At 37.6% G+C, this 23,817-nt stretch overlaps 1 protein-coding gene across 2 annotated transcripts in view; it reads right to left on the bottom strand.

Moving 5' to 3' along the window:
- Positions 1-23,817, bottom strand: part of LOC139129934 (QRFP-like peptide receptor) — a 45,887-nt gene that overhangs the window by 15,225 nt on the left and 6,845 nt on the right. The window contains exon 2 of one of the 2 annotated variants that reach the window (XM_070695629.1): positions 22,655-22,755. The gene's annotated coding sequence lies outside the window, so the exon portion shown is untranslated. Of the gene's footprint in view, positions 1-14,054; positions 14,148-22,654; positions 22,756-23,817 lie in introns of those variants that run through there. The other variant, XM_070695628.1, reaches the window with a different exon arrangement.

Here is a 23,817-nt window from a genome sequence, read left to right as displayed (position 1 = left end):
GTTTTCAGGGTTGATTTAAACCAAATTACATATATTGGTACATGGTACACCACAACATAACATATTCCCCTGGAATCCATTTTGAACTTTAATTTCACGGAAACACATGGTACTTTTCTTGAGCAAAGCACTGGCGGTTGACTGTCGTTATAAATTACTTTTTACACATATGCAGCGGTCTAATAATATAAAACGGATCTGTTTAGGCGCTCGGGTTGTTTAGAATGACTTAGAAATGATTCGCTGGGTTTTACCGTCGGCATATTTTTGTAATTTAAAAGAATGTGCTATAGAATCCTTGATTAATATCGTGATTTTGAAAGCATTGCTTTAGCAGGCTATTTTGGTAATCATTACTCACCTTTGGAAACATAGTTATCCGTAAGCTTAACACGAGAATGTTGTACCATTTATTGTATATAAACTAGTTCCCCGACCAAGTGCCATGGGTGGATTCAACACACTTTGTATTACGTCAGCGGCTTGCATTAAATGGGGAGCATGCTGCACATAATCTGATTCAGACGGAGAAGCTGAACCAGTCTCGGGTTTGGCATCGGTGATTGAATTGTTCCTTTGTTTTTTTTTTTCAATTATCTGTTCGTATAATAACACCGTAAAATGATATTATATTTCATCATCAACGATATTACTATAGTAAAAGGGTCAGTCCAATGGTGAATGTTGCCTTTATTTTGCTGCGAAAAAGAAACCTCGAGTCATAAAACACTAATATCACTACATGTAGCATATACAAACTGCGTTGTAGTAAATTTTTGTCAGTTTATTGCTGAATATTACCTACGTGAAACATATGAAGTGGTTTTCACCACAACAGAGCGCTGATGTATTAGAAAGCTTATTCTACGTGAGCTATACACCCATTATATTGCATAAGGTTCTTCTGGAATTATGAATAATCCATGAACTAACAAGAATAAGTTAGTAGTACCTAGATTGCACTCTACCACGTTTAGGTAACCGCGTTAAAAATAAACATTACTTCACATTTATAAGCTCAGACTAAATGTACTTTTTGTCTACAGGCGCAATTTGTTTTATTCATAATCTCTCCATTGTTAGTTGGCGCTCATCCTGAAAATTCGGGCAGCATCTGTTGTATAGACGACAGCACTCGTGATGGAGAAGTCAGCGTCCTTTGCATTGTGGTGAAAAGGATAAACCGTATGGTGGAAATAATACGGTATCTGTTAGACTGATGCGTGATATCAGGTCATATTGTTCAGCGCGGATGCATATTTTAAAACCCTTACAGGGGGTATTAACAAATTATCTGCATTCTAACGCACTGAATTATATCGTCCTTTGCTTTCTGATCGAAGATAGTGAAATTTTTGGAAAAAGCACGACTAAAACTGTTGTCCACGAGAAAATCATGTACGTTAATCAAGCATTTGCAAAAAGAACAAAATGTCACACGCTTGTGTCAGAAGTCATTATAGTCAGCCATATTAAATATTGCAAGACTAAGACTTCACTTCATGTAACGTCTAAATAAATTACTAACCGACACAAACAGAGACACGTGGGCAAATGCTGACAGTTTAACCCTTAGAACACGCTGTCACGTACATATTTATTCCCCCCCATCCAATATCTAAGGTGCCGTATATTCTAAACCATTACTATTTAAAAAGATGGATGTTCAGACCGTGAACGAGATAAAGTAAAATTCACGTCAAAGTCAAGGATGAATCCCGTACCGAAACGGTTTAATTTGCCAGCGATGACATCTTGCACCCAAGCCTAAGGATGTGCAAATGCCAAAATATAATTTTGACGTCACCATAATGACGCAGCTGGTTATTTCAGTCTCCTTCGCGCCTGAAGACTATTACACTCCAAATTTAGTTTTCTATCAATTACTCTCCTTTAGAAACGCCTGTATCATCAATGTTTGTCAGATCTGCACACGCCAATTCATACCGGAATGTGTGTGTATATATATATATATATATATATATATATATATATATATATATATATAATATATATATATATATATATATATATATATATATATATATATATATATATATATATATATATATATTACTTATTCACTTAAGTCGCCATATCTGGTTCTGCTTATTCCCCAGTGTTGTACTTGCAGTAATAAAACCTTTCGTCGTTGGACAGATATTCAGGATTCCTTTTCTTTTTGAAGAACAGTGACAGGTCTTTCAAATTCTATTTTTTTTTTTTTATTTATTTGTCATTCATATACAGGCCGATATTTCAGTGTCCAACACTGTTCTTCCAATATCTCCTGTCATGCAAGATGTACAAATCAAAAACCACAACAATTAAGAGAAAATTTACACCAACAGATAAAAATGAAAAGACAACACAATAAAACAAGAACAAATAACTTACATAAAAGCACCAAAACACAAACACACACACAAAATCACTCACTCAAACACTCACTCACTCACTCACTCACACTCACACAAAGTTAAAAGTGTACAACCTTAAGCTTATATTTAAAGGTCGCCAAACTAGGAGCCGATCTAACTTGAGTAGGCAGACTATTCCATATGCAAGCACCATAATATGAAATGCTCGCTTGCCATATTCAGTTTTCACTTTATGAATGTAAATATTGCCGTTACTAGCATGTCTCGTATTGTGACTATGTATGGAATTTGAAAGATTGAACATTTCTGTCAAATAACTTGGCGCACTATTATTAATGACTTTATAGGTTAGAGCCGCTAGTTGGCGCTTCCATCTAATAGATGGACTAATCCAACCTAGGCGTTCATACACTGATTCTGTTCTAGTATCCCGTGGAACCTCCAGTATTAGTCGACCGGCTCTTTTGTGGAGGAGTTCAAGTATGTTCAAATACTTCTGATGTGTATTACTCCAAATACTTGCTGCATAGTCAAAATGTGGGAGAACAAGACTGTTAAACAAAACTTTACGTTGATGTACAGGCAAGAAATGTCTGATTCTAGATAGAAAACCCAGCTTTGACGTAATTTTTGCTGCAATTTTTGTAACATGCATGGAAAAATCCAGTTTAGAGTCCAGCAACATCCCTAAATCCTAAATATTTGAAATCCGTAACCTGTTCAAGAAAATCTCCTGCAACTTGAATGTTAAGTGGTGATGATGAATTTAACTTTCTAACCGTACCGAAAACCATTGATTTGGTTTTCTTGGTATTCAAAGTTAACTTATTATTATCGAGCCAGGTCTTTACTTGCATTATTTCATTGGAAAGAACTTGCTGAATTTCAGAGATTGACTTGCTTGAATAAAATATAGCTACATTTCTACATTTCTTTGAATACGCTTCCCGCGCAAGAGCGCGGCAACGTTGCAATGGGCAACAGAGAACATCCGGATTGGTTCGTTTTAATATTTTCACAATGGGAACCTGATCGCATTATTGCCTTGAAGGCTAATAGTCTCTGTTCTTAGACAAACACCTTATTCCACTTGCAATTCTTTATTAAATCAAAAACTACATTTTGCGATCTCTTTCGTGTCGGAATTTTAAAGTCACATGCTAGCATAAGTACTGAAGTACCATATTAATTTTGTGATATTTGTCCTTCAGTAATTTTCTGTCCGCTAGTATCTCTGAAAAGCCGCCGTCAAACTCATTTCTAAGCGCCTGCTTTTCATGAGTCTTTCGTTAGCTATAAAATATTCTTTAGAGCATCAAGTCGACGGGGGAGATGCATTTCCTGCGTTAAATTTTATTAATTCACAGTGTTCTCGCTCGAAATCCTTCCATTACACCCGAGCAACGGGAAATCTGAGAAGGTTTAGTTCCCAAGAGGGCACACTTTCCTTGCATCAACTTCGCTGTTTCTTCCGCCAAGACGTCGACAAGTCTACTTCCAAGTCCCACGTTGACAGAATTCAACGCAATGAAAGCAACAGCGGGTAGTCCATGGTTCCGCTCAATTATCATCCCTTTCAGTCTCTCAAGCATCTGTAAGCGGATGATACGCCATCTCCGGCGTGATACGAATTTTACGATATGGTTCTTAAGACTCGTCGGCGACATATGTGCCGTTCAGTGACATTCAGTGGTGATACTGCCCATAAGGAGGGTAAAAGTATGCTTTAGATGCTCTCTAGCACAATGTGCTAGGTTTTAAACTATACAACAAGTGTAACAGTTGCATCATATTTGAATATTGTTGTAAATCTACGGTGCATGTCACAATGTGGGGAAATGCAAGGTCCTCTGAGAATCGTGGTCTGCAAAAGAAACCTTATGGTGGCTCGGTTGCTTGTTTCGTTTCATTGGCGATAGGTATGGAACGGTTGCTCTGGGCGGGGTGTTTGGTAGGTGGCGGATAGTTGGGAGGCGACATAACTATCGGTGCGTACAACTATAAAAAGATGTACAGCAAGTATGGTGATAAATGGAGTTTTGAATAATTAAATGGCTTGATTAATTATTAACAGGAGACTTCAAACTCACCCCGGATCTCAAGGGACTTGCATATCCAATTTACTAATCGGGGTAAGCTATCTGCCACTACTGAGACCAATATTCTGCAAGATGTGGTGTATAAAAAGATATAAAATGGCGTATACTTCGGAGAAGGGTTACTAGGATCATGAGATTAAATTTAAATCACCAAGTTGGGGAAATTACTTTCAATGCAGTATACAGTAGTGATATTGCCTACGTCGTCACACTTGACAACTCTTATTTATTGGTAATGATAAAGAAAACAATGAAAAATAAATATAATTGCAGTGTCTAGAACTTTCTTTTTGATTGATGTGTATATTTTTTTGAAGTCATCATTTAAATAATACGTCATTAATTCCGGGGCTGAGTTTCCGCATATTTATTTTTCAATTAAGAGAAGTGCCTACAGGAATAAAATGACGGATTAAAACCTTCAAACAAGAATTTTCGCTCTTAAACTTAATCCGCCTTAAGAGGTAGCATAAGTATTGGAAGGGACTGCAAATCACGTTTTGAACATTTGCAAAATTCACAATAACCACAGAACCAACTTAGTGGAAGCGAGTTGTGCTCTTTTTTTAAGATAGTATGCGTCTCGAAAGTGAAAGACTTAAACTTTTGCTCAAACTTTATTTAAGGAATCTTTCAACCGTTCTCTTTCAAAATCAAGAAAAAAATCAGGGGTCACCGTGCAAATTTTAGTACTAGAGAAACAAATTACCCAAGATTTACCGATATTTCAAATTCAAAATGGTCGCCATCCCTGTGTTTAACTCTCGAAAAACCCATTTCGAAAAACCTATTAAAAGTTTTTCTTTTCCAAAGCTTCAAAATGAACCCCCACAAGTGGTTGATCAGAAAATAATTGTAAAAGTTTAAGAGTCCGAATATCTGTCCCCTGAGACGCGATCTACCTTAAAGAATGGGACATTCACTTGGATGAAACCGCTGACACATGATTATTTAAAAGGGTCAAATTCTGCAAGGTAAACAAAGTCATGCAGAAGAGCGAGGGGACTAAGAAGAAGATCTTCAATACCATTCCTAAGAGGTTTTAAACGGCTTATAAGAGTTGTAGTTTTATCATTACCTTTTTCCCCTTTTGTACGTAGTCAGCAAACTTTACATATCATCGGCTAATGCATGAATACATTCATTTGGAAATCACAAAATGTACCCGCAGTGTTTTTTCATTGGAATGTCGAAGGTTCATTCCTCTTGCCGTTGGAGCGGATATGTCGTGACGCCAATACAAAATTAACAAAATAAAAATTGTAGATATTGCGACAAAAATCGCTGTTTACGCTGGCAGTCCTTGTTCTTGGCATATTTTTTTCTATCTATCATGAAGGTGTTTTGGATGGTCGTCCGTACACACCAAAGAAATGCATTCCAATTAACAGACAATATAATGCCTTGTTACTAGAAAGGAATTTGTATGTATGAATACCCTCAACTACATCCAAAGTCAACAACACCGCTTTAAAAAAATCATATTGCAGAAATGCAGATACAGCAATTTCGTCTAGAATTACAATTAAGGGCCAAAATACATGACTACTTTACAACCTCCGTTAGCTGAAACAGCTTCCGGTAATTCCACTAGACTGCAATCCATTATCTCTCCGTGCTCATGCATAAATACAACAGACTGACTCTACACACCCTCATAACTATAATTCCCCCAGGATTTGGCGGGTGATCATAAATGATTATCACCCATACTTTAATTTGTGTAATCGCAATTTGCTGTCCATTACCAGGCCGTATCAATTGTTGAATCAAATTTAAAAGCTTCATAACTTCGTTTTGCCATTTTTATAAAGAAGGTAATGTCCAATGGAGGGATATCCTTTATGCTAGTCAAGATCCAGTGATTAGGGAGAGACAAGAATGTTGAGAAAGGACGAAATAGACAATATGTATTTAGACTTTCAATATATAAACCTCGTTAATCGAAATCTCGAGATGGGGACACGTCTCTGGCAAAACTATAATTACAGCATACGAAATAGGTAACCACTTTCTCATTTAATAAAAATAAACTGTACGTAGATCCTACTTCCTTCAGCTCGTAAAGCCATGAAACGAGTTTATCTTTAACAGACTTTGATAATGCCCTACCGTAACTCTTAAGACATACTAATTACGAAAATATGCGCCTTCGATAGAGTACGGAACGAGAGACTCACATTCATTAAACCAATAAGTGAAAGGAACGACTTTTACGTGTAACTTTTTGCTAACGTGTCGTGCAGTGAGCGGTTGACTTTAAAAAATCAATTTTACTCTGTTCTTTCTGTAACTGTGATAAAGTGGGAGGTAAAGCAAACTATCATCTTCAGGGGAGAGAGAGAGGAAGGGGAAGGGAAGGAGGTGGGCAAGGAGTTTTAGTTAGGAGATGGTGGCGTCAACATTAGTATAGGGATCGACCTATTGATTGATTCGGTTGGTAGGCATCTGTTCTGTATGTCTGTCACCCTGACCACTATTTTCAGTGAAAAATTGTGTAGAGCCAAGCAGGTGAGGTTGTTATATTTCTCTTGCTTGTTTGTTTATTTTCAGATTAATGTCATTTGATTAAATAATCAAGGGTATCGAGAACATAATTAGACCATTACATATTGTACATATATTTTACGGCCCTTGATACATCTTGAAACATCAAATTCAACTGAATCCTTACGATTTCGTGTCCTTAATTATAAAACCCGGTTGAGTTCTGACTTTAAAAATGTTTTAGAAACGTTCAGAAAGGTCTCTTCTAGATATCCTCCGGGGGACTGACAAATATTGCCAGCACTAATGGAACAGAATTGTTTTTACGATATTCACAGTTTTGCTGGGACAAAGTATGATTTATGTATGATATAAAGAGGCACAGTTGTAAATATTCATCGTAAAACACTGTTTGTAGTACATCTATAACACACTCATTCAAAGTGGAGAATAGAAACCACGGACGGCTATCCCTCATCATAAAACATACATTTTGGGAACTCGAAACAGGATGTCACGTACGGTATCATTTTGTTTAGATATTGTGTATCTTGAAGGATGCTATTGCGCTTGTCAACTTTTGTATCTATTCCTAATTTCCTGAGCTTGTCAATTTGAAATGCCCTCTTTTATGCCTCAAGCTGAGCTGCGTTTATGATGTGTGCTATAATTAAAATTCGCTTTTAACGTCAAAAATGAACTCATGCGTTTCAACGAGCAGAGATAAAACTGTTCAACGAATCGTAAAGTACCTTGGTACTTGGAAGCAAGGCTTGCGTAAAACTGCACTTTCATGTCGCTCCACGTCATGCGTATAATAGAATTCTCCGAAGTGATGGTTCTACATCAAAGGATTTAGCAAATGTTGTGTAGTTTGAAGGTGACGGAGTTTAAAACTTTTGGTTCTTCGGAATCGAAAAGAGGCTATTTCTCCAACCTAACGACTCTACCACCACGTGATTAGACTGCATATGCTAACCCGAGTCATTTTAGGCGAATATGTGTGTATACAGGCGCATAGGATACAAATTTATGCAAAGTCCATGCATGTAAAAACAAAATGCCTGTTTGTATACAAAATGTCTGGTTCAACTCTGCGAAAGAAATCAACGTACAATCAAGTTCGGCGAAGGATATGTGTTGTCATTTTTGGCAAAGAGGAGTCTGGCAAGTGTCGCAACTGAAGGCCATAGCCTCATTTGTATCCAAACCCAATTAAAGTCCGTACGTTTCCTACCTATTTATCAATTGCCGTATGTATTGCTACAAACCTAGCGTCAGTTCTAAAAGATACCAGTGTTGAACAGGTATGCACGCTGCACAAACATATACCATCTTCCTACGACCTGCCAACCTCATTAATTCAGGAATATCATTATTTCGAAAGCTTAAATGGAGTTTTCTCCTTGCTTCTTATTATGCAAACAATACATCTAGCTGTGAAAATGTATTACAACCATAGTAATTGGAAGAAAATGAAGTAAGCTACATCTACACAAAGCTTAAATCATTAACCATATCAAGGTAACGATAGTTCCAGCTATTGTTGAATCAATAAAAGTTATCAAAACATCATTCAAAAACACAACAGCATTTATATGTTATTAAAATGTCGTCAGAAGATGCGTGAGATACAACAAAGGCTGGATCAACGCTTGGTTTGTCTTTTACAATAGATGCCATAATAATTTTCGTCTCACAACAAAAAGAGAAAACAATTAATAATCTTGTATTATGCGGATACTCTCACTAGTAAAATAGAGAGGCCGAGCTCATCAAATAGCCGAACCCGAACCTGCGACAATTAAGAACGCGATAAAAAAGCTAACAGTAAGAATCCACAGAGGGCGTTCTGCTGACCTAACGAACTCTTAAAGTTTCTTTTCTTACCGCAGAGTGTCTCATCCCCTTTCTGCTTCTTTGTCAGCTAGTCACCACGATTGTCTCTATCTTTCTCCGTCTGTCTGTCCCTCTATGTCTTTGTGTGTCATTAGCCTGCATCTTCCATCTGTCCTTTTTGCCTGTCTATCTTTCTTACATTCTGCCTGTCTCTCTGCTGTCTCTGCCTAGCAACTGAGATCACGTCGCACAGGGATAAAGATATTCATGTATAAATGCACCGCGGATATTTAGTTATGTTTTAAATTACGCAGTTGCATTATGGTGTGCATCAGTGTCGATGTCGAACTGATAGCCAGGTTCGCAAAGGTTAAAACGCGATACGATCGTATAGCGTAAAGAATACGCAGATAATTAAAAATTGGAGGGGACAAATTGCATGCCGGCAACATATGGCGCATTCTGCATGATATTGATGGCATACGCATTGGACATTAAAAAGGACTACACTAGCTTTGAAGATGCATTTAATTATTTTCCTTTATTTTGCTGGCTCAGTGTTATCAATGTCTTTCAAGTAAAATGTTATGCAGTGCTCAGACTTGAATTAGAATTAAACAATATTTCTACTGACAAAAATTTGTAGAGCTATGCATATGGCAATCTACAACAGCAAAGGCATTCCTTTGGACTGCGTGCAAGAAGCCGAGCGTACAACATGTCGTCCATTTTCTGACGAAATCAGGTAGCAAGGTTCGAGAAACACGGTCTCTATTCAGTGCTATGAATTTCACGTCGAGATTTTCGTTCCTATGCTAATACGACACGATAACTGCAAGTAGATAGACTGCTGGATCAACAGTCGACAATAAAACGTGGCACAAAGAAGGATAATCTACGCAAAGTACGACTATGCGTCGACGTTCGTTACGTGTATGGCATATCTGATACAGATCATACCCTCCAGATACATGTACGCCATGCATAACGCCCACATTACTGCGCAGTCGTACTTTGTGAACAAGTGATGGTATGCTGTGAAACACTGCAAAGAGACCTGGCCAAGTAGTCTGAATACCAAAAATCAAATAACACAGAATCACATTATGTACACCTGCATCAGCCCGCTTTACCAATACCCAGATGTCTACGGGAACAGAAAGTTTTTTCCCTGACAAAGTTGCACTACTGTGTGATCACCACATCGATGAGATCACCTAGACTGCAACAGGCACTATTAGCTTCGTGAACACAGAGAACGACGGACCTACGGTAACAAAAACCTCTGCTCACTTGATCAACATTTAACAAAATAGAGCCATGTAACGACGGCAATCTTTAACGGAGCGCGGTGGTGGGCAACAATAATATTAAATACAGATAAGCGACATCTAGATATAAGAATAAGAAAAGGTTGTCTCTCCACTTGAAAATATAGACTTGCACCTGCCCAAATTCTGTAGGAATTTAAATATTAAAACAGAGAATTAAAATTGGAGATATAAACTTCAGAAGATTTTGGCATCAGTGGTGATGAGATGATTCGCAAAATTGAAATGATAGACTCTGCAGACTGCTGAGTTGAACATTGGGTGGTGGCATTTGCCAGTGACTGCTGCCAAAAACAAGCCAAGCGTCTATTGAAAATAACAAAAGATTGCTATCACTTTCTTGTCCTGAAAGTTCTCGCTTTCATGTCTTGAGCTTAAATTTCTTGGAATCATCAGGCTCTGATGAGCACAAGCGTTTGAGGTCGAAATAAAACTTAAGATAGAATTGGACCTCGGGTACAGTTCTTTTCGGACACTTTTTGTCAACAATTTCCTGATGTTGAAGCTCCTTTAATAAACGATGTTTCACAGTCTTTTAGTGTGAAAGTTGAAAATGTAATTCCCATCCGAGTGTTAACACCGGATGTAAAACACCGTAAATTTTGAAATCTCTATAACTTTTAATAGTTCCTTTTCTGATCCAAAACTTTGCGCTCTGAGCCCTAATTTTTATTCTTGATTTTTAAAAAGCATGTGTTAAAGTTGTTTTGAAATTGAAACCTATTGTTTCGAGGAGCATTTAATCCTTGTGAGAATACTTGTGGAGTAGAGATGCCCATCCCAGGGAAATACAACGGGATAGGGCACTCTTTTCTCCTCTCGGTATCACTGCGTTCACGAAAGCGGTACAACTGTGTGCGAAGGACGCTGACTTGGAGAACTTCGGTACGTAAGGAAAGACAAATGTTCTTATAATTTGTCTCATGGTAAAAGACTTTTACGGTATTTTTCCCCGAAAAAAAAATAGCGAATTTAAAACTGACTCCTTTAGCGATTGAGGAAAGGCAGAAAGGAATTGAATTTTAGAAAGGAGATCACACGGCGATCATAATGTGCATGTTGGCGGTTGATTAAAGGTCATGTGAGGACAACAATTACTTTATGTATTAATACTGTAATATAGATTTGCCACAAGTCTGTGGGCAAACTAAAGCAAATCTAATTGAAGGAATCACCTTCAGCAGACTGTCGCCTTGACGGTGAGGTGGTCTCCGAATTGAATATATTTGGGCAGACTGTCGCTTAGATGGCGGAGTTAAAGCGAAACCCACATTTTCCAGACAGTAACCGCCAAGAAAGGATAAGCGACTGGTAGGCCAGTCTAACATATATAGTGAAGATAATAGTGAATAGTGACGTGTGAATCAGGGCGTTCCCAAGCAACAAAAAACAAATGCACAGCCATACCTATTTCATCGCATGACTTAAATCAACTTCACCTGTTGAATTTCGGAATTGTTTATCTCCAAACACGGCACGATATATTGCCTCTGAGTCCGTGCAAATGTGAAAACCCCCTTCAAGACGGGGGAATGGTTTTACTTCAACGCCTGGGGAAGGTTGTAAAAAGAGAATAAAATCACCTGGGGATTGGATCAATAATTCAATTTGTGGGTAATACAAACGCAATCACACCTTGACATCGATAGCTTCAGCGGCCCAATTAAGCCGTAAATTCCCTGCACGACACAGAGCCGCGGAGAGGAACGCAGCTGTGTGCGGTTACCTAAGACTTTAAGACCTCCTGGTAATTGGCTATTTGCAGGAGGGGGAGAAATGTGATATGAAGTTTCTTTAACAGCATACAGCTTCAATCAAGATCGCGAGATTGCTGCAGAAATGGATATAAGACAAGTGCAGTCGATTTTTTTTTTTTTTCTGACAGAAAGTGATATTGAAAAGTCGACCCCGGACTGGGATTATTTTTACGCAATCGTTATTTGTCATTAGAACAATGTAATTTCAGTCAATTTAGTTGAAATGTGCAGATCGACATTTCGTTTGAGTGTCGGTACAATCCGATATTACCTTGGCTAAATGGGAAGAAATGGACTTTGTTCTTTATTCAATCTTTCTGAGAATTCCATTTAACACAGCCTATCACTTCGCTTTGCTCGAATCGCCGACGAAAGTAACTCGAGAACGGACCTCTGAATGTTATGTATAAACCTTTCTACAAGATTTGTAGATTTGTTGGCAGAAAACTCTTTGGCTTCGAAGTGTACGTATCAAAGAAGTAAACAAACTTTAAGCCTTCTGCCACCGTGCCTCTTGCTGACTGAAAACGAGGTGTCTTAAAGGTCAGCAAACGGGACAATAAATATCGAAGATATCATATCCAAAGGTTGTCAATCAAAAAGTATAATAAAAAATGAACGTCCAAAAAAACGGAATACAGAATTTAGAGTTTATACGGTACATCAAAAAATATTGGGCCAAATTTTATTGCGAGAAATAAATCAGGTTGCTGGATGGATCTCCTTGGCTTTACAAAACAACTTGGCCCCTTAGAATTATGGTGATCCATAGAATATTCAGTTCTGACCTTGTAATCTTTAGTCGTGTCAAAAGGTACTTCGATTATGCACACAGTGTTCAATCTACAGTTCATGCCACTTTCCAAAACTAGAACGGACTCAAAGACGAACATTGTGAGTTTTCTCTCATTCAACGCTGGTCGATTCATCATTGGCTACGTGTATTTAGCATTTAAGGGCATTATTTTGTCTACCACTGCATTCATTATAGACTGTCTCAGTGTTACACATAAGTGGACATTTTTTGGGAGATTACCAGACACGTTTGGAGAAGGGAATATGTACATTTTCATATGCGCGTACTAGCCGAAATGTCACGAGTTTCTGCGTCATTGGGTACGCGAAAACAAAACGTCAGATACTCAACGGCGTAGAAGTTGCACAAACGCGACTGAATGCAGTAAAAATAAAGAAATCATACAACCACGTGTTGCTTCAAATGTTATAGGTTCATACAGCCGACTAACACATTTATCGACAGCTGTATCCGTACAGTTTCGTAAATGAGCGGTCTATTCCGAGACTGTGTTCATATAAAACAATCACTGAATTAAAACCCTGTCACAAAACGTCATTTTACGTCTAAAACGCGTACGCTGTGGATGACTATAGCTCACAAAATTGCCATTACCCTTGGTGCTTTAAGGAAATAGATTGTTGTATTTCTAAAATATAGTCAATTAACAATCTTTATAGCAGCTCCGAAAGGACCTGAGTATCTGGTAACAGTTGAAAACGAGATGTTCAAATAATGCGATTATATTCCGGTTATCATGGCGAAACCAATACCATTATAAAAATATTAGTGGTTGAGCGTTCTGTTTTCTCATGTTAGCTACAAGTGTTTACCTATAAACGCGTCTGAGGTGGAAATGGGTTTGGGGGTGGGGGTGGGGTTATAGCTTTTAGCGTTGTCCCAGCCTGATTATCAATTCTGCCTAGCTTCATTATTGCATTGTAACTATGTTGCTGCGTAAACAAAGATACAAAACGTTCGCTCATCCTGGACTCGATTCTCCTTACATCTCGGGACATAATTACAATTGTATTTACATCTATCGGAATTTATGCTTCCAGGGTAAACCTATGAATTTCCTTTGTCGAGTGTAAAAATTACGTAAACCTATACCAAAGGAAACATCGAGCGTCGACCTCACCATCCGCAGTCGCTTACACTTCAACCGTTCGCCAAAATACATGATTATGGGAAAGCCTACCCGTTCACTCATTGTTATGTCTTTAGCCCGCATATGTTGCCAATGATATCAGACACCGGGACACGGCACACACTTACACGTCTCGACAGATGGCTTCACGGCGAACACTGACAGAATTTCAGTCAAGAAACCAAAAGCAGAATAGAAAATATATGTTACTTACCGTAACACTCTAGACACTGAGCATAAGGGATCGGCCTTTAGTTATGTTCGAGCATTTGCAGCTATGACGATATGTTGAAATAAACAAGTGAAGGCAATTAACGATATGTGAATATTTGAATGATGGCCGTTGATGACCCGTGTCATTTCGTTTTATTGTAAAGTTGAAGTCGTTTTTGGCGGAAATAAAAGAGGCGGTGAAGCAAGGAAAAGCGACATAGCAACTCCATTCGGTGCTCATTAAGTGTCATTCAGTAAATGACGGCTGGCATAAAAAATTAAAAACGTACTGACACCAAATGTGGTAAATATATGGTATTATCTAAAATGTTCACAGAGTCCCAGCGCAGCCTGTCGCTTCAAGTAACACTTTTCCATCACAGAGAATCTATCTGTGATATTAATATCATTTTGCAGCTCATGTTGTATTAATAATTATAACCATATTTTAAAAAACACAATTTTTGATATGAAAAAATTTGCCAGAGATGTAGCGTCCATGAATAATCTGTCAGCATTGGTCTCTATCGGTAACCACACATTACCTGGCAACCACGATACATTGACGGCATGGTGCGAACTGTTGCATTATCCATGATATCACACAGGTTTTATGATTTATTAATCCAGTAGGCTATTAACAGCTTTGACGGATTACCTTAGCAACGTGTAGGCGACCATAAGGACAGTTTTATCAGTGTGAAATTGCTAAAATTCATAAAATCAATATATATATATATATATATATATATATATATATATATATATATATATATATATATATATATATATCACATAAATGAGAGAGAGAGAGAGAGAGAGAGAGCGTTTGTGAATGTGTATATACAAACATTTTATTGTACGTATTGCTTTAGAAGGTAATTGTCAAAGTTTTGAAATGCAAAGGGATGACTTTACTTTTGCATATTGACTGCTAGTGTTTTTTTCATAAGAGAGAGAGAGAGAGAGAGAGAGAGAGAGAGAGAGAGAGAGAGAGAGAGAGAGAGAGAGAGAGAGAGAGAGAGAGAGAGAGAAGGGGTGACGCAATCGGATTAAGATGTCCCTAAGGCATTGTGGAAAACAATCTCTGCCGTTGATTTGTAAAACATTGATTTCACCCCGAACTTCGACATATGCGTCACCATTTCATTCGCCCCCGTTCAAATGGTGTCCCGTTTACGCGTTTCCAATCGAAATGTGAATGAAGATGGCAGACATTAATTTAGATGAATTGTGCGGCGCACGTTGTTCACTACCGGCTCTTTCGATGTTTGATTGTACTGCGAATTATATAGTGAGAACGTCGTGTGGATTGTTGTTGTTGAATTTTTGTTTGTTTGTTTCTCTTTGTTTGTTTTTTAAATTTAATATAATTTAGGTGAAGTTGGCTTGACCTCCGTACACACAATGATCAACTTTGGCATGAAAGTAATTTGTAAGTCATCGGTATCCTTTGATTATGTACAATTCGTGTTGACAGAAGCAGAACACACTCGATACTCTCTACATGTAACTCAGCTGAGTCATTCTCTGAAAGGAAGTTATAACAAGCTCTAACTTGCCTCTAATTAAATGAAAAGAAGTATATTGAGATCAATGGTACACGGATACTGATGTGAGCAGGGGTAACTTACAAGATGGTTGATGGTCCTATAGACATGGGTTTTGTTGGCATAATACGAACCTATATCCATCCATCCATCCATCCATCCATCTATCCATCCATCCATCTATCCATCCATCCATCCATCCATCCATCAATCCATCCATCTATCCATCCATAAATCCATCCATCCATACATACATACATCCATACATCCACCCAAACATCAACAGATACACAGACTCACGCATACAGCTAGAGCCGGCCGGAAAAATAGACAGATAGATAGATAGATAGATAGATAGATAGATAGATAGATAGATAGATAGATAGATAGATAGATAGATAGATAGATAGATAATAGATAGATAGATAGATAGATAGATAGATAGATAGATAGATAGATAGATAGATAGATAGATAGATAGATAGATAGATAGATAGATAGATAGATAGATAGATAGATAGATAGATAGATAGATAGATAGATAGATAGATAGATAGATAGATAGATAGATAGATAGATAGATAGATAGATAGATAGATAGATAGATAGATAGATAGATAGATAGATAGATAGATAGATAGATAGATAGATAGATAGATAGATAGATAGATAGATAGATAGATAGATAAATAGATAGATAGATAGATAGATAGATAGACAGACTGGTAGGTACTAAGACAGGTAGGTAAAAAGACAGACACAGTTCATATAGGTAGGTAGGTAGGTATGCAAACACATATAGCTGAGCTGCTTCTTGGAAATACTGCTAAATACTTGAATTAATCAAGTCGTTAACAGCATGGCATTACGATTTTGTAATCTCGGAATCGTGCTCCATAATTCCATAGGATAACTTCACTGAACACATAATTTATCAATTTCTCGTATTGAAAAATTATTTACTACATAAATGCCAGTCGTACTTATTTTTAAGCTCCTTATTACTGCGTTCGGGTTAATACAATTACGTATATACTATGTCCTTTTCCCATAGTTAGGGTACGTGTTCTCTTTTTTGTATTTGCTGATTGTGTGTCAGCACACGGCAGCAAGGTCTTGTGTCTACGAAGCAACGCCTTTTTGTTGCATGGGCGTAGGGTGAGACAAATTGTAAGCATACGCATTATATGTGAGGGACATTTCGTTCTCGCTTTACACAGTCGTAGTTACACAGCGTCGAATGCTTTACCATGAATTTGGTTTACGCTTGAAAAATAATAGGGGACTTTTTCTTCAAGTCAACGTTTGATTTCTCCCTAATAACGAATATGATTATGAAATGTTTTGCTTACAGCTCCTGACCGCATATTTTGAAAAAAATATTCTTCGATTTAGCGATGGAGTTTCAGACGTACGGCTCACCGCGACTCGAGCCGACCTAGCGTCTCGGTTGACGTAAAACCAGGATGAGGGTGATTTTCACCGGCAAATTGAATCGAGATAGCTAAGCCTCCGACTAAGTGCCACAAGGAAAGTCTTAATGGAGACATTTCATTTCGAAACATGCCTAACATGACAAAGTCGGAACTGAGCAATTTTTGCTGAAGATTTGTTCAAACTTACTTCCGTTTAAGGTTAAAGCCGAAAAACCAGATTTCCTGCATGACATTAGAAAACAAATTCCCTGCTCAAAACTGAAGCGGTAATGGAGGTGACGTAAACCCTTTTAAATTAAACCTGATAGCAAATGTCCGAAACTAATCTGGCTGAAAATATAAATGCATGCGTTTTTTTCAACGGCAGTTTTTCCAAACGGGACGTAAACAGAGTACTGGAGGAACGATTATTCAAAAACAAAATTTTTAATAATCAAAGCATAAAGTAGTCTCACGTTTATATTAAATAAATTCCTCCGTTCTTGGCTTAACTACGGCTATTTAGTGCGGTCTGTGTAATATTTGCAGATGTAAAAAAGTGTATTGTAAGTGACCCGCGAATATGCTCCGCAATTTTCAAGGAGAACAGTGTTTAGAAGATAGATAGATAGATAGATAGATAGATAGATAGATAGATAGATAGATAGATAGATAGATAGATAGATAGATAGATAGATAGATAGATAGATAGATAGATAGATAGATAGATAGATAGATAGATAGATAGATAGATAGATAGATAGATAGATAGATAGATAGATAGATAGATAGATAGATAGATAGATAGATAGATAGATAGATAGATAGATAGATAGATAGATAGATAGATAGATAGATAGATAGATAGATAGATAGATAGATAGATAGATAGATAGATAGATAGATAGATAGATAGATAGATAGATAGATAGATAGATAGATAGATAGATAGATAGATGCGTCCATGCGTACATAGATACAGCCATCAATCCGTCCATCCATCCATCCATCCATCCATCCATCCATCTATCCATCCATCCATTAATCCAATGGGTTAATCTATCCATCATCCACCCATCCATCCATCCATACATTGATTTGAACGAACTAAATATTTAAGCACGTCTAATAAAATAAGCGGGAAAGGTTACTGTCACTTTCATTTTATCACCGTGTCATAAAATCGACTCAGGCAATCTCAGTATGACGCACTCAGGACGAGGTACGACCAGTCTTTTCTCCTCTTTTATGGAGGAGAACCACAAGGATCATTAAAAGCAATATTGGTTCATTTCAGCTTGAGTCCCTTAAAAATCGTTGTCTTCGTTGCGTTTTCAATTTAGCACCCACGGTTAGTGCAGACGGCTAAAGCTGGCCATACACTGTAGTTGATTTTAAATGAGTAAACTGAAAATTGAAACCGCACACGAAATCCAACTGATATCTGCTACATGTTGTAACGCCCATATCGGCGACGCTGTTTTTGAAGAAATCGGAACCCAGCGAATGCTATCATATGTGTCGCGCATATTTGATGTTTTACACGTATCGCATTCCTTTTCCAGTACCATTAGAAGATGAAATTTATTTCTCCTTTCGTCTGAGTAAAACATGGATGTCGGTTAGTATTTAATTTGAACATACTTTGACAGATTAACCAACCTGTATTCTATGTATCATGGCGCACTTCACTAACCCTGTAACGTACACATGGCTGTAATGAGTTTGACGGTCCATTTTTATATTAATAAAGCTGTTGGTAAATTCGTTTCACATATGCTTATATAAAGCCCCCTAAGTGAGTATTGAAGGTGATGTTTACGTGGTTGTAAAGACTTGATCGATCGATGGATCAACTGATTAATATGTTGGCAAAACTACTTGGTCAATGTTCTGGCCAAGCGTTGTCTATGTTACAAATCAGATTTTTTATCGGCGGTTATCTCATGGATACAATGTAACTTGCATGAAGATAAAAACTAGATGATTGTTTTTCACCGCCCATGTGTCGTAGTTATCCGACCTTTTAAGAGTATAGAGGCAGGATCATGTAGACAAGTTAATGGTTATTATCGATCATAGCTAGCGGTGACAGCAACTATTTTCCAGTACATATTTTCAGGTTAAACCTCCTTGCCAAAATACTGTACCAGCGGTTTTAACATTACTGTATGGCAAAGAGTCCCTCAGTTTCCGGCAAAAAAATAAAAAAACTGCCAAACACATACCTAATATGCATTTACGAGTTTATTGCTGAACGTTGTGGAACACGAAAGGGAGTTACAATCAAAGACAAAAGATATGTTAATCTACTAAAAACTAAGTCATCTCAAAACTGATTCTTCGTGTTTCGAAGAAAGTATCAAATATCCTCACCAGAGCGATTTTTGTCGGTAGGTGACACGGACGCGAATGAATGATCACGATGTAAGCGGGTCTTAATACTTTCAAGGTATAGTGTCACCAAATAGGTTGAGTTCAAGGCGTATCTTGCAATGGCGGTAAAAAGATCTTTGGCGAAGATTCTAGTACCGCGCTCTGCCACATTTTTATGACGTCGAGTAGTTGTCGTGACTTGCGTAAATTCTATTAAGATTCGTCTTTAAGATAATATAATGAGGGTGAGAGTTGCCCATGACGACCACAGAAAACACAACGCGTACACGTTTCTACAAATATTTCGTTCCATTAACACATAAAAAGGCTAAGTCTAGACGTGTAATTACTCGGCGTTCTGTTACTAATGGCTGCTAAGCGTAAGTGGTATATAAACAGTTGTCGCACGCAGAACTATTGCTTGCGTTAGTCTTTTTCACTCCTTCGTGACGTAGGCGCGAGTTATCTAGTTATTAAAAGGAAAGCTTTCGTCGATTTCCTTAATTAAAAAGGACAGACAGAAATGCGCTGTTCAATTATGGCGGCATGTTACTGAAGTATCAACACATTCCAGGCACTTTAATAAAAAAAAATCACTCATCGCAAACTCCTCATGGTTCGCTTCATGGGTTTCACTGTCTCCTCATAGATACAGAGAGAAGAGTTATCTGGTCGATCCACTTTCTAACACTTCAGAATCGGGTGCGGTTTTGAGTCTGCAACCTGCCTGAAATGAAGTCGACATTTGTGTCCTTGCAGAACGAACGATTCCTGGCAAGGTAAGACGATATTTTATTCACGGCGAGCCATTTCTCTTTAGAACAAAACTCGCATCGAGATACATGAACGTTATGCAAATACCAGTCAACCGAAATATTTTGCTTTTATCGCCTACGATCAAGCATGTAAACCCTGAGAACCTAACCGACAACATCGACAAGCATATAAAGGGATAGAATTTGAGAAGCATTTCTAGATGAGAGATTTGCAAGTCTCGAAATTAGCTATTACGTTGCCCATTGTCAGAAAACAATGTCCCTTTATGTAATGATGAAGAAGATAGAGAATCCATGGGCGACAGGAAATCAGATACGTCACTTCTCTGTGCACAATTTACGTAATAAAATGCCCACTATGTTATTGCAAACGTATCTTCTATATAGAAGTTAACACACATACTGAACCGCTCTTTTTATATCTGAAGATATTTTATGTAACACATTGGTAAACTAGACATTTCATGACCATACAGTTTTTAACTTTCCAATCATCAGGTACTGTGACACTGCCACGAATATCAGACCTTGCTGCCACGACATTTCACCATATCTCCACAATTTCAACAAAGTATACATTTTGTCTTCTATATATCACCGGCACGTTTACCTACATCCATACCTCAATATACATTTTACTACCTACGGTAGACGGTGTTCTCTAAAGACGATATAAATAAGTCAAAGTCAAAACTGAAACGTTTAATTCACGGTTCCCAAAGCACGTTCCGCAATCATAGATTTGTCAACGCAGACTTCAGAGGGACACTTCAGATAGTTTATTGAAGTACGATGAGCCATAGGACTAAGAAAGCTTGAAGTATGTCTAAATATCACTCTTCCCTTTGACATTAACGACACGGAAGTTACACAGTCAGCCCCGAATAGGAAAGGTCACGATCTCTGTATCTGAGGGCATTATCTGTTTGTACTCGCCGCCTACATTACGAAAACGTCAAACAAATCACTGTGTTATTTAGAACAGTAAAGGGTATGGACAGAAGTTTCTTGACGCAAATCATATCAGGAGACTCGACTTATCTGTCGCTATTGCTGTCTGAATTTTTTCGCCGTCATTATTCATTGCTACTCTTGGATAATACTTTTTTACAATTTCCCCTGTACGGAACTTCTGTCTGTAGAGCACAAGTTATTTTTGCTAAATGACTTGCAAGGATTCCATGCACCGTGTTAGCGCTGCGGGGTGTAGGACTGAGAAATACAGAATCTCTAAACAGTCAGTCATTATGTCCACAATTTTTGACTTGATATCAGTTTTGTTTTTAATTTTCTTCCAGTTTTTTTAGTTTAAGCGTAAACTTTAAACGAAACGTTCAAATAACTTCAACTCAAGCTGTAGATCGATGGTGGTAGACAAGATTATTCACAGTAATGCGAATAAAAGACAGCGTCTTGGGAACATTTGTAAACACAATTTGAGTTTCAAGAAATTAGTTCAAAACATGATTCTAGTTTTAGCAAAGATGGTACTGAACTCCAGCTGAGGGTAAAATATTGTGTAGACCTACAAAAAATGTGACGAGACATTTTGAGTGTCAGTCCACGAAAAAAAAAATTCCCTTTGTGGCCATTAAAGATATGATCAATTCTTCCAGATTTTTGATATTGTTCCCCTGTCAGTTGATATGCTATACGCAGACAGAACGCCAGATATCCATATAAGTTCTCGCGGGCCTTTTGATTACCGTTCAATAAAATGCAGCCCCAGGGTGTTCGCCATACGACCTCGGCTTTATGATTGGCATTCAGCTGACGGCGATTTTGTGAGATTTCGAATACAGCACCATGCGAGCGCCGTTGATGAATTGATTAGTTCGGAACTTTGAAGTGGCCCCTGTGAGCTGCATGGGAGCAAATCACAGCGAGTGGGAGAGGGAGAAACGAAACACGAAGTCGGCGCAATGCACGGTGGGCTTATCCGTGACATGAATGCTTATGAATAGTGTTTAACGAATGCTCTTTTTCACTCAGTCGCTTACAAAGGACTCCTGGTGCGAGTGAAGTAGGATTCCGTGTTTCTAATTACCTAATACTCGAACATTAGTTGTTAATTTGAGCAAAATGCGGTCGCTCTCCCCATCTTTTCACGTCACGCAAGGTAATTTCATGACTTCACGGCATTTTTAGAGTTTGGTTTAGCATTCTTCAGCATATTTTAATGACTGACTGTGTTAGATATGAACAGAATGCAATCCCTACCAGTGTACCTGCTTGACGATGTAATGTGCATAATCCCTCCAAATTCTACAACAGTCAGTTGAGAACGCAAGGTGATCGCAATTCATCATTGCTCACCAACGATTGTCACAAATCGACCATACTAGTGGGAACAACACGCTCATCCATCTCAGACACAGTAACACCTCGGCTCAACGTGAGCTAGCAATACCGTTTCAATGGGGGAAAAGACTGAAGAAATCAGTACAGCCAAAGAGAAATACATATACCAAGTGCCATACTTACCGATACTGTACAAGAAGTATCTAGCTACTACACATTGCGTGATGAACCATCATCTGAAGAACGCTCGGACCACCTAGCATACTGATAAAAGCCACAATTCTCTGAAATGACAAGATAAGGGTATATGACGACACATTGCAACAAGTATTTAAAAAAGGTCCAATGACTATATTGAGTATATATATATATATATATATATATATATATATATATATATATATATATATATATATATTATATATATATATATATATATATATATATATATATATATATATATAATTTAAATTCTACGATTCGTTACACGGGGCTATATAAAACCATATCCAATCTGTCATCCATTTCTTTCACGTCGACCTGTGCAACTTTCCCTTCACGCCTCACCGAGTCGAATATTGATTTATTTAGCGAAGTCAATATACACCGACATGTTTCAAGTTGTGGATCGAAATAATTTAACGCCACTTTTTCTTGGTTAACTCGTTGAGGCAGACAAAAAATTTGAGAAGGCGTCTATTCTCACTTTACTTCTTATGTACGCTAAACACAATTAGTAACATCTCTTGAAACAAAAGTGTAGCAATGAGGAAGGATCCGTGAAAATGACATGTGATAAATATTACAATGGACTTGAAGATGTAGGGGGATATTTTCTTCCAAAGTATCAAAAAAGATACAGCCGTTGCTATCGATCTTGGGTCACTGTTATAAAGGTATAAAAGTGAAGTGCAATTGTTGATAAAAATGTGTGGTTTTGATAGCTCAAACGAGTGTTAAACACAAGAAGACAAATCTGACAGCTTTTGGGAAGTAACATATATATATATATATATATATATATATATATATATATATATATATATATATATATATATATATATATATATATATATATATATATATATATATATATATATATATATATATATATATCAAAATTTTACCGTTAGAATTAGAGTTTTAGACAGGTTAAGTCTAGCTATTAAGTATTGATCGATATTCTCCATACAAGTCGCCTAGCATTCTCTGGTTGAACTCTCCTTGACACCCGATTAAGCTTTATCGACGTTGAGATTAATTAATCATCCAATGAAATCGACTCCCCGATGTGACTCTACGGTGCCTGCAAACGTTGTGTGAAATCAACGTCATGATATAATCCA

The sequence above is a fragment of the Ptychodera flava genome, chromosome 3 (genome assembly GCF_041260155.1).
Source record: "Ptychodera flava strain L36383 chromosome 3, AS_Pfla_20210202, whole genome shotgun sequence".
NCBI classification, from domain to species: Eukaryota; Metazoa; Hemichordata; class Enteropneusta; family Ptychoderidae; genus Ptychodera; species Ptychodera flava.
The sequence above is the reverse complement of the archived record's forward strand: the minus strand, read 5'-3'. Positions and strand labels throughout refer to the sequence as shown.